Source organism: Hyla sarda, chromosome 1, assembly GCF_029499605.1.
Source record: "Hyla sarda isolate aHylSar1 chromosome 1, aHylSar1.hap1, whole genome shotgun sequence".
Taxonomy (NCBI): domain Eukaryota; kingdom Metazoa; phylum Chordata; class Amphibia; order Anura; family Hylidae; genus Hyla; species Hyla sarda.
In genome coordinates, this window is record NC_079189.1 from 430632531 (window position 1) to 430645495 (window position 12965).

Genomic DNA, 12965 nt, shown 5'->3' on the forward strand with positions numbered 1-12965 from the left:
TTAGCAGAGAGCACTGTGGTAAGACTGGAAAGAACGACACAACTTTCTCTGAAGTGTAAAAGAACGACACAACTTTCTCTGAAGTATACAGCAGCTGATAAGTACTGGAAGTCTTAAATGGGCACTGTCAGATGCGAAAACTTTTTATATGTTGTTATGATGAAAATTAACCCCTTAAGGACTAAGCGTTTTTCCACTTTCGTTTTTTCCTCCTTACCTTTAAAAATTCATAACCCTTTCAGTTTTGCACCTAAAAATCCATATGATGGCTTATTTTTTGCAACACCAATTCTACTTTGTAATGACATCAGTCATCTTACCCAAAAATCTACGGCGAAACAGAAAAAAAAATCATTGTGCGATAAAATTGAAGAAAAAATGCCATTTCGTAAAATTTGGGGGCCTCCGTTTCTATGCAGTAAATTCTCTTGTAAAAATGACACCTTATTATTATTCTGTAGGTCCATATGATTAAAATGATACCCTACTTATATAGGTTTGATTTTGTCGTACTTCTGGAAAAAATTAGAACTTCATGCAGGAAATGTATATGTTTAAAATTGTCATCTTCCGACCCCTATAACTTTTTTATAGGGGCGGTATGAGGGCTCATTTTTTCCGCCGTGATCTGAAGTTTTTAGCGGTACCATTTTTGTATTGATCTGACATTTTGATTCATTTTTTCATGACATGAAAAGTGACCAAAAATACGCCATTTGGGAGTTTGGATTTTTTTGCGCGTACGCCATTTACCGTGCGGTTTAACTGACAATATATTTTTGCACATTTCCACACCCGGCGATACCACATATGTTTACTTTTATTATTATTCACACAGTTGTTTTTTTTTTTTATGGGAAAAGGGCAGTGATTCAAACTTTTATTAGGGAAGGGGTTAAATGACCTTTATTCACTTTTTTTTTCAGGTGTACATGGATTAGGTGCTGAGTAACATATTATTTATTTCTTTATTTATTTCTTTATTATTTCTTTCATTTTTTTTTGTGGGATCTGACAGGTACACTTTAAAATCTGTATTACTTTTTTGCACCAGTTGATTTGAAAACATTTGTTTTACACCGGAGTACCGCTTTAATGTTATTTGCAAATAATCAAATGCACTGGATGGGACGGTTATGCACTATTTGGCACTCTTGTGAGCTATATTGTGCTGTTATGGCACTATATGACAACATTATGTGATAAGGTTGTGGATCACAAAGGAAGGAATACTGTACTTCTAGTACCACTTAGTGAATATAGTACAAGAGTACATGTAAAATGACAGCACCGATTAGCTTTTTTTAAACTAAAGTGCTAAAACCAACCAGTATCTCAGTTTCCGGAACTTTCTACTTGCAAAGTCATTTTTTATTTTATTTTTATCTATCCCGGTGAAATCGAAAGGGGTTAAATATGACATCCAACTTTAAAGATGTCGAGACAGCTGCGATTTGTGCATGAGCTTTCAAATTATACATTTCCTTCCATTTCTTAGAAACGTAATCTGATTTGTATTTCCCATTTCAGCCTCACTGTAAGATCCTAATCCCTCCTCTGCCAGAGGGGACCAGTCATGCTAGGTAAACTTAAGCAGTGAGGGCTCCTGTAACAGCAAATGGATAAAGAAAAATTAAAAAAAATTAAAAATACCAAACAAACAATCTATGTGATGATGATCCTGATGGGACTCATCAGGGGTGGGGGCATGAGACTAAAGGGTAAGGGTTAAAATGTAGATTATACCCTACAGTAGGGTTGATTTTATCTTCATCCAAAAGTCACTAAGTCAATTTTACCTAACCAGTACGCCTCCCGCTGTTGAAAAACTCTAACTCCCAGCATGCCCGGACAGCCGAAGGCTGTCCGGGCATGCTGGGAGTTGGAGTTTTTCAACAGCTGGAGGTTCACAGTTTGTAGACCACTGCCCTACATTGAACAAACTCAGCTCTGCAACATCTGCCTATATAATGTTTATGGTTTAAGCTGCAAAGCACACTGCAGCTACTCTACCTGACTGCATCTCCGTACAGGCAATGTCTCACTTTCCAGTGGTGATAAAGTCTTGCTGGCTGCACTGCCTACTGCCCGTACTCTATACTCATCCCCACAGTGTTTAAGTCCCCAGAACAGCCTGGTTAGCCATAGCCTGTGACAGCGAAAATTGCCCCGACACTGCAGAGCACTGGTGCTGAACGGACAGCTCCCTCCACCAAGTCGGATTTGCACTGTTTCATTATCCCAGTTTGTTTGCTGTTTTCTGTGCTGGTTCCCTCCCATCTGCTCTGTGTGTCTTTTGTAAATCGGATCAAGCCTGATTCCCCTCACGTCAAACCACATGATCCCATAAAACATTCATCACCTCTCAATCCCTGATCCAGCTCCATAAAACATTCATCGTTGCTTTTTCCTCTCTCTCTCGTTGCTTCTCCATAGAGTAACTGGGAGGGGGGGGGGAAAGGGAAAAAAACAGTGATTTCACCACCACAACGACTGGCAGCTAGAGGAAGCACATCACACATTGATGGGGGAAGACAGGGAGATCTCATTACCAGCTGTGTTCATGCTGGCGGAGGCTCACAAGTCCCACACACACAACTAGTTACGATTTGGAAACATGAAGATCAAGCTATGGATACTCTGAACCGGTGCTGAATTCAAATTGGATTGTTTTCTCGTTGTTTTACCCTTAAGACTGAAGAGGGCTGCTAGATGGGGAATATATCCGGCTGAATTGTGGAGTGGAATTAATTGTAGCGAAGTTTGAATTTCCTAAGGATTGCATTGCGGGAAAATAAGAAACCTCAGAATGACAGCATTGCTTTATAAAGGTAAGCTGATCCGGAGCAAGAGTCTCTGTTACCTAGACTGATATTTTCATAGGATTAAAATGTTATCTGGGTTTCATTTACATAATATATCCCTTTCTCATATATATATATATATATATATATATATATATATATATATATTTATATACATATATAATTATATATATATATATATATATATATATATATATATATATACAAGCTTGTTGTAACAAACTACTGTTAGCCCAATAAAAAAGATATTTGCAACACTGTTATTTTGCATACATATATATATATATATATATACATATTTATCTTCAGCTTTTGCCCAAGTTTGTGCACCCCAGATGTGTGCTGATCTTCAGGAATGCAATGAATAGCAAACAATGGTAGTGTTGTAACATACAGTAATTCGAAGCATCATGATGTTTCAAGATTATTAAAGAAGAGGAGATAGGGAATTACAAGTAGATGCTCCATCCTGACAACTACAGTGCAATGCACAAAGTAGGTCAGGAATCCAGAAGGACACTTGGGAGACAGCTACCGGATCTTGCGGTGAATCAGTCCCAGGGGTGCCTTCAGCTCCTTGCTCTGTGTAGCATAATAAATTTGGGGTTTTTTTTGTGTGTGTGTGTGATATAACAGCTGAATGGGCTTTTCCTATGTTGGGATATCATTTTTTCCGTCTGGGAGAAGTTCCTGCTGCATTTTAGGGGACTTGGATGGGATATCACATCTTCAGCTACACCTGTATTAGGACACACCATTGGGACATGCCTGTGTTATACTGCGTGACTAGTTATCCCTTACTTACATTTTACAGAGTGAAGCATGAACATTACGTATCTAGTGTGAGAGTCAGCAAGCTAACTGGCAGCTCAGGCTTGAATTCAGCTTTAGCTTAGTTACAGCATGTTAGTGGTAGTTTTAAAAAGCACTTATTCCCACCTTAGCCTCTGAAAAGGACTTGGAGCCATGCACTGCCTGTTATGCAATATTTCGCAGTCATGATACTGTGGGTCAGCACACTCAACACCATTACAGCAAGGAAGGGATGTACAATGCAAACAGACACCCACCACAATTACAGAATTGTGGGTGTTAGAGGCGATCCCTGACACCTGGCTAAAAGTTCAATACCATTATTGTAAGGAATGAGAACTAGGTACTTGCTTTTATTTGCCATAAATATATATTAAAGTAATATATATATATATATATATATATATATATATATATATATATATATATACATAAACAGGAGAAGACAGCAGCACACTGCTAGCACAGATACGAATGAAATGCTATATAGGTATAATGCAAAAAATGAAAAAGTTAGGTACTTAGCTCACAATTTGGCGGCCAAATAGTTTGGACCATCCCACCATGGTAAGGTGACCTCATAGGTATATATATATATATATATATATATACATATATATATATATATATACCTTAGATCAGTGTTTCCCGACCAGGGTGCCTCCAGCTGTGGCCAAACTATAACTCCCAGCATGCTCGGACAGCCTTCGGCTGTCCGGGCATGCTGGGAGTTGTAGTTTGACCACAGCTGGAGGCGTCCTCCTGGTTGGGAAACACTGTCTTAGATTGATAGATACTTAGATAGACAGACAGAAATTGAACAGACAGATACAGAAAAGGACAGACAGACAGATATAGCAGAGGATTTTATCTTTGTAGTAATCCTTTTCAAACAGATGTCTATGCCATTTGGTTTGCAAAAGTAACTCCTTTTCTAGCAGTGTGGATACGTAATACAATATATATATATATATATATATATATATATATACAGTATGTAGATATAGATGTGTATATATATATATATATATATATATATATATATATATATATATATATATTGACTATATCTATGCAATGAACAGGAGGATTGTATAATGAAACAGTTCTGTTTTCTGTTTTTGGTTTTGTATTGGATTTTTTTTTTTTTTTAAATAGGATATGACTATGAATTTTGTGTACATTTTATTGCCTTTCATTGTTTTGGCCTTGGGTATGATTTGTTATTTATCATACCTCCCTACAAGTCCCTCTTTATTGAGTAGATCCATGTAAAACAAAGGAAAAAATATGACAGTGCTTACAATGTAAATAGGTTTTGCATTGTGCAGTTCAGAGCAAGGTAGCTGTGTGTCTATGGATCAGGGTTGTCAGATTTATTTGCCTCAGAGGCACTAGAATATATTTCCAAAATATGTCTTACTGGTAATATCTTTGAAGATGAGAGAGTTCCAGACTCATATATATTCGACAGCATACTGTGGCACAGGGTATGTTTTTTATTACATCCTTTAGCAAAGTAATTTATACCGGGAAGACCCTATAAGAATAATCTGCACTTTAAGACACCATCCCCTGGTATTAACTTTCCACATTAGTGTTATTTTCAATGGCAGATTTTCTAATCTTGTGAAATTGCTGGTTTACTGCAGCCTTATTAAATTATGTGTAACTCTTTTCAGGCCTATTGAGCATCATTTCTGTTCTATCAATCACTGTTCAGGATGAAGAGAATGCAGCTATATGGGATATTTACTTGCATTGAGGTTAATGTAATTCATCGCACCTATCGGGCGATTGGAGCTCTGTTATCTTGTCAAATCTATTTAACTGTATAAAATCCAGGCATGTAAGTTATTCTAGAGCAAGACAACACTATGGATTTCACTTTTCTGGAACATTTTAGTTCTCCCAACCTAACAGAAGTAATGTGGTTTATTGAACTTTCATTATCCAAGATTCAGCATTATTGATTTAGATTTTGTCTGTATGGGAAGAGAAAGGGATTAATGTCAACACTGTTGGATTTGGATTTTGAGCTTTGATGTTCACTTATGAAGCCTACGCTATATAAATAACATGCTATGCAGCGTCTTCATTGTGGTTCGGTTAGCATTTTTTGAACAGTAAACAAAAGGAATGAAATCTTCTAATAATAGTGTGAAAAAGTCTGCACTTTTTTTTTTTTTGCTTTTGCAACATATTTTCAGATGTGGCCTAGTTCCCAGAAGGCATAATTTATCTTCAATAGCAAAAGCAACATACAAGAAAAACAGACCACCCAGTAAGTGTGAGGCAGAAAGGTCTGAATTTTATCTGGTTTATGCTTTGTGTATTTGAATGTATTACTCCCTAATAATAATAATAATAAGTGCAAGGATGCTGTCTTCTATGTATTTTATTTTAATTAAGACCCACACACAAATACAAACACCCACACACGCATACATACACACACACACACACACATAAACACCCACACACATGCACACACACATACACACGCATACATACACCCACACACACATACACATGCATACATACACACACATGCATACCCACACACACATACATACACACACATACATACACACACACACCCACACACACATACACACCCACACACATTAGCATACACTCTATACTCAGATATTGCACCAGTGACAAAATAATGAATATTGGGTCCTGACTATGATCTACTTTGCAGCTAGATTTGGAGCTTTTAGAAGCTCCCCAATAATACACGCCTCCTTTCGTTCTACCTATTGTAAGAGACAACACTAAATCCTCATAAAAGTGTGTAAATCCAACCTTGCCACCATTCGGCAGCACCTAAGCCTTCTCCTGAACATATCACAGCACAGCTAAAAAATTTTTTTACTAAGGACTCCCCATTTTAAACTATATCTTGAAGGACATCCTCTACTTGAGCTAATACACAAAGTCTGTAGTTGACAAGCTTTATTCATTTACTATGATTTATTATAGATATACTCATATGCTTTGTTTGCCCTTCAGGGGGCACTGCAGGAAAAACAAATGTAAGCAGCACAGGAAGATAAAGCATCCTCCCAATTAGCTGATGTTCTGCAATTACTTAGCATCAACATGTTATCAAGGAACAGCCTCAAAACATAAAAGGCCTCATGCATATTAGCTGGTCTCTTAATGTAACCCATAGCAACTAGATTCCAGTTTTCATTTTCATATTTTAAGAAGGGGGATTGATTGTTTGCTACGGGCAACAAAATTGAGTGTTATGCATCTGGCCCAGTTGAACTCACTATTACCCACAGCTAGCCCATTTGCGCCGTACCTGAGATTTTCAGAAATGCAATGCAACCTAACTAGGAATGTTGTTCTACAAATATGTTATTTATAAACAGTCTAAAATCCAGCACATAATTTTCCCATCAAAAATATTTTTGCAAAGAGGGGAATAAGGACTCATAGAGGCTGAATTCCCCATTTGATTTTCTACTTCAAGTTTGAAGAAGTGGAGATAGAACAGTTAGAAAGGCGTTACTGAGTATATTGATAGTGAAATAAGGTAAAGTAGCTAAAACTCTAATGAAGAAAATTGGACTGCGGATTCTAAGGGCCCACTCTTCATCTCTACAGAACATTTACACATCCACTATTAGTTGCATCAAAACATTTCCATTATTGTACGTGCCACACATTATCATCAAGGTTTAAAGAGTACCTGTCATCAAACCATATTTTCTAAATTAACTACTATATTCCCTAACTACTCCTAAAACTCCTCCTGTCCTTAAAAAAATTCTGAGCTTTAAAAAGCTGTGTATCATACCTTTCCCCTTGCTCACATTGTGTGAGCTCCCAGCAGGAGAAAGTGGGTGTTCCCCAGTAGGCACGACATCACTGAAGCCTGCGAGAGCTGTGCCTCGCCATGCACTTCCTGAGTTTGTTCTCCTGCCATGCTGGGAGGAGACCATACTAACTGTTTGACTTGCGCAGGGAACAGAACAGAGCCACCTAGTGGCCATTTTTCCAATCACATTAAAAACATGGTTTTAAACAGTTGACAATTTTAACAGCAAGTAAATAGCAAATTGTCTTATAATTACATAAGGAACAATATATTAAAAGTTTAGTTTGGTGACACGTACTCTTTAATATTTAATTTAAAATTCCGCTCATAGGAAATGGACCTTTGTGGTAAGTGATTGATTCCAAATAGGGCGGTCTTCTGATGGACCTTTGGGACCCATTCTTGTGTAAGAGCCTTGGCAACTGAAAGATCTGGTGGTGCTCTGGTGGGTCTTACAAGCCTTCTCAAGAAAATAAATAGCAGCTAAGCATTACACAAAGAAGATATACAGAGGTGTAACTTGAAGATGCAAGGCCGCAGTGCAAAATCTGTAACAGGGCCCCATCTACAATGCTTCCTTTATAGTCCTGGACTCATAAAAAAGAGAGACCTTGGCACCTTAGGCTCCTTAACCCAGGTACAACCATACCCTGTACGCCCTATACTAATGTCTCAGGATATATAAATCACTGTGGTTAATATAAGGAACCTCTAAAAAAGAAATAGGCCAAAAAATAATTTCTGGATGTGTCCCTTTCTTTAAAAGGAAATAGAAAAACCAGTAAAAATATATGAGTAAAATACTGTAGCCCTTGAGAATCAGAGCTTTTTTGAGAAAACAGGACAGGTTGGTCATTTTAATTGCTAATTCAGGTCTTTGTCTGGCATAGAAATGCTGCAATTTAATTTATCACATTTTAATTCACTCATTAAAACTGGGTGTAAATTTGCCTATGAATGTATATTGTGTTTAAATCCCAGTGGCTTTTTACCAGAGATCTATACAGATTTTGAAGCCACCTAGTGTTGCTTCTGCTGCATAAGCAGTTTGCATTTCTTTACTATGGATTGCCTAAACTGTGAAATATTTGGCTTTGAAATGGATATAAACCTTCCAATCTACTACAAATATTGCATACATTTGAATTTAAACAAGTAAAAAAATGAATGACATTGAAAGCTTAAGCATGGAAACTATGGTATTATACCATTATATTTAAATGGAACAATGACAAGGTAATGCTTAGACATATAAAGTGAAATGTATAATGAAAGGTCTGATTATATGACAGGGGATCTGTAATTCAATATGTATAATTTTCACAAAATATAAATATTATAAAAGCTGTAAAAAATATTTTCTTTTGTGTTATTTTTCTATGGTAAACATGTAATGCCTGCCTAAAATTGCTAGTTAATAAGAGGAATACATCTGATATTTAACAAGGCAGAGTAAGGTGCATTTAAAGGGATATTTCAGTCTTAGCAAATAATAGCATATCACTAAGATCTGAACACGGAGACCCCTGCCAGTCATGAAGATGAGGCACTACGGCACCACCTTTGTGCAGATACTATGCAGAGAGTTACAACTAAGCCAAATGAGGCAATTTTAAGCAAATGAGGCTGCACTGCAGTACCTGCAGAGTGTCTAGACAGCTCTGGCATTGGTCACAAAAAAGTCATAAGTAGTCTTGGCAGTCCACAGTGCCGCCCAGTCCTTTAGGTCTAGAAATGAGTGGGGTTAATTGTTAACTGCTCTGATTGAAGTTTCCATTTCATTTTCTTTTCTTTTTTAGCATTTAGATTATCATAGTGTTTTTTTTTATTTTTTTTGTTAGTTTTATTTTCTTGGGGGGGGGGGGGGGGGGGGGGTTGCATAGTCTACAATAACTGATGCTAGAACTGATCCCAATCATTTGAATGGGACAGTTCACAATCATCCAGTGTCTCAATTTTGATGCCGGTGGGGTCGGACACGCCGAACGGCAAGAATGGACGCTGAATGCCATACAACTGATGACAACTGTTGCACGTTGTCATCAGTTATGGCATCAGTTCCGTCGTGATCTAGGCTGAGTTCACATATGCTGGACATATGTGAATGCAGACTTAGCTGTCATAAATGCTCGCTTGCGCTCTGCCCGCTGCAAGAAAGTTAGTAGCCAGCCAGCATCCAAAGCACCTGCAGCTCATTTGAAGCAGACTGCCCAGCCAGCGCCACCATCACACGACACCGCCCCCCACCACCACCATATCATAATAATCTGCATCCTTCAGCCTGCTGGAGGAGCGCAGTGTCACCTCCAAAGCCAAACAGGCAGGTCGGGTATGTCCAGCATCCTGACATCGTGCGCACCTCCATAAATCCACCCCATGAGAAGGAGATTTGTTCCAGTGTGTTACTCCAGCAGTAAGTTGGAGTGTGTCAAAGGGTGGAGCCAATGGGGTCAAGGGGCGGCAAAATTAGCTTTCACCTAGGGTGGCATAAATCCTTGCACCAGCCCTGTTTGGGTATATATATATATATATATATATATATATATATATATACACACAAACAGGGCTGGTGCAAGGATTTTTGCCACCCTAGGTGAAATATATATATGTATTACATATATGTGTGTGTGTGCATGCATTTATATATATATATATATATATATATGTATATATATATATATATATGTATATATATATATATATATATATATATATATATATAACGCTACAAATATTGATGATATTCTATGTCATTATTATTACCTCTTTGGCTAAAAGGAGCAAAATGAGCAAAATGATTCTGGATTCTTCTGTGACCTTGAACTGGGACATTTCATAATTAATCTTTGTGAACGAGAGTAATTTACCACTCCCCAATAGGTAAACTGATCAAGAACAGTATGCGTAAATTGCAGTTTTTTTTCAATAAAATGTATTTATTATGAATTCATAAACACATCAAATATTCTCTCCATAGTGATTTTTAAGTGATGACAAATAAGGATGACACACAAAATGATTTCCAAGGATTATTTGTTATTCCCAGCATTGCCCAATTCTGCTATGAATAAATATTCCTTAACCCTTATGGACACAGGCCATTTTGTCCTTGAGGACTCATCCAATTTTCACATTTTCCTCCCGCCTTTCAAGAGACAAATTTTTGGCTTGTTTAGGGCTTGTTTTTTGCGTGACCAAATATTTGTGCAAACCATAATTTATCAAATTTTTTTTTTTTTTGTTTTTATCCAGTGCAATTTACGGTAAAACTCACATGTTCACTTTATTCTGTGGGTGAAGACAATTTAACTAACAATCATCATTACATACTTTTCTATTATTGTATTACCGTACTTTTAAATTTAACAAAATAAGTATGTTTAAAATTGCCCTATTTTGACCCCTATAAATTCCTTTTTTTTCCATATACACAGTTTTTGGGCTCAATTTTTGTGCCATGATCTTTCGTTTTTATAGGTACCACTTTTGTTTACATTCGACTTTTTGATCACTTTTAATTCCATTTTTTCTGGGATGTGATGTGACCAAAAATCAGCAATTTCGGACTATGATATATTTTTACGTTTACATTGTTCACCATACAGGATCATTAACATTATATCTTAATAGTTTGGATATTTCCACATTCAGTGATACCAAATATGTTGATTTATAAAAAAAAAAAATTTTGTAAAATGGAAAAAGGGAGTGGGGGGTTCCCATTTTTTAACAACTTTCTAACCTTTTTTTGCATTTTTTGAAGTCCCCATAGGCAACTATTTATATCACTTGTTTGGTTGCTATTGTTTTTCAGTACTATGCATTGACATAGCACTGATCATTAATATAGGTCATCTACTTGTATAGCCAGCCAGAGGGCAGACCATACAACTGGATCACAGCAGAGAGGCCTGGAGCAGGTAAGAAGAGCTCCAGCGGCCATCTTAACTCATTGGACTCCCACAACAGCAACTGGGAACCGTGGTCTATGAAGTGAGCACAGCTCCTGAGCTTGCTTCATAGATCAAAACGTTACAGGATGGAAAAGTATTTCCTGGTGCGCCAAGTACCAGACAGCCATTTATGTCTTACATCCTCTAGGAGTTAAAAACAAAGACATACTGTATCCTGGTCAGTGATAAAAATAATGGTGGACTGGCATGCACATCTTTACTGTCTATGTAGCCGCTGAAGGTAACCAAGTATAATACTTAGTCATCTCCTGTGTCTCTACAGAGAATGAATAGTGAATATGATGACCGAGTAGTCGAGTCTTCTTTCAGAGGATTGCAGAGGTTCCAGAAGTCAGACCCCCCCCCCCCCCCCAATCCTACACCAGCCTCCAGCCCCTCCTCCAAGATCAGATACTTATGCTCTATTCTTTAGATAGTGAATATGTTTCTTACACCTTTTACACCTTTAAAACCATTTCAGTAACTTATGTTTCAATAGCAGTTTTTAAGTTTGGACCAGATGGACTAGCCTTCAGTCCCCAGGAGAATTAGTGAGACTTGGGCATTCTTTACCCGAGGACAAATAACTAACCAATAACTAACTATTTGGAATACAGAACAAAAATTTTTGTTTGATGAGTCAAACTTAATAAATCTTAAAGCGGCACCCCACCATTGGGGCATTAAAAAACAACAAATAAGGATCAATGCCTTAATAAAGTGTTACCATTACCAACATTCATGTTTTGTAAATTACAACAGATAGGAAAAACATTATGACTAGGGTTGGAAGTACATACATACAGAACATGGCAAGAATTTAGGTGAAGTTGAGAACTATAATGATAATAAAGTATCAATATTACTACTTAAAGGGGCTCTCCGGGGAAAAGAAACTTATCAGATATATACAGTCATGGCCGTAAATGTTGGCACCCCTGAAATTTTTCAAGAAAATGTAATATTTCTCACAGAAAAGGATTACAGTAACACGTTTTGCTATACACATGTTTATTCCCTTTGTGTGTATTGGAACTAAACCAAAAAGAGAGGAAAATAAGAAAATTGGACATAATGTCACATCAAACTCCAAAAACAGGCTGGACAAAATTATTGGCACCCTTTCAAAATTGTGGAAAAATAAGATTGTATGAAGTAATTGATGCTCCTTTAAACTCACCTGGGATAAGTAACAGGTGTGGGCAATATAAAAATCCCACCTGAAAGCAGATAAAAAGGAGAGAAGTTCAGTTAGTCTTTGCAATGTGTTTCTGTGTGCCTCGCTAAGCATGGACAACAGAAAGAGGAGAAGAGAACTGTCTTGAGAACCAAAATTGTGGAAAATATCAAGAATCTCAAGGTTAAAAGTCCATCTATAGAGATCTAGATTTGCCTTTGTCCACAGTGCACAACATTATGAAGAAGTTTGCAACCCATGGCACTATAGCTAATCTCCCTGGGCGTGGACAGAAGAGAAAAATATATAAAAGGTGTCAACGCAGGACAGTCCGGATGGTGGATAAGCAGCCCCAAACAAGT

General features: G+C 37.3%; 1 protein-coding gene across 2 annotated transcripts in view; it reads left to right on the plus strand.

Moving 5' to 3' along the window:
• Window positions 1-2452: 2452 nt before the first annotated feature.
• Window positions 2453-12965, plus strand: part of LOC130281961 (reticulon-4 receptor-like) — a 271056-nt gene continuing 260543 nt past the window's right edge. For both annotated transcript variants that reach the window (XM_056529770.1, XM_056529760.1), the window contains exon 1: window positions 2453-2831. The gene's annotated coding sequence lies outside the window, so the exon portion shown is untranslated. The remainder of the gene's footprint in view (window positions 2832-12965) is intronic.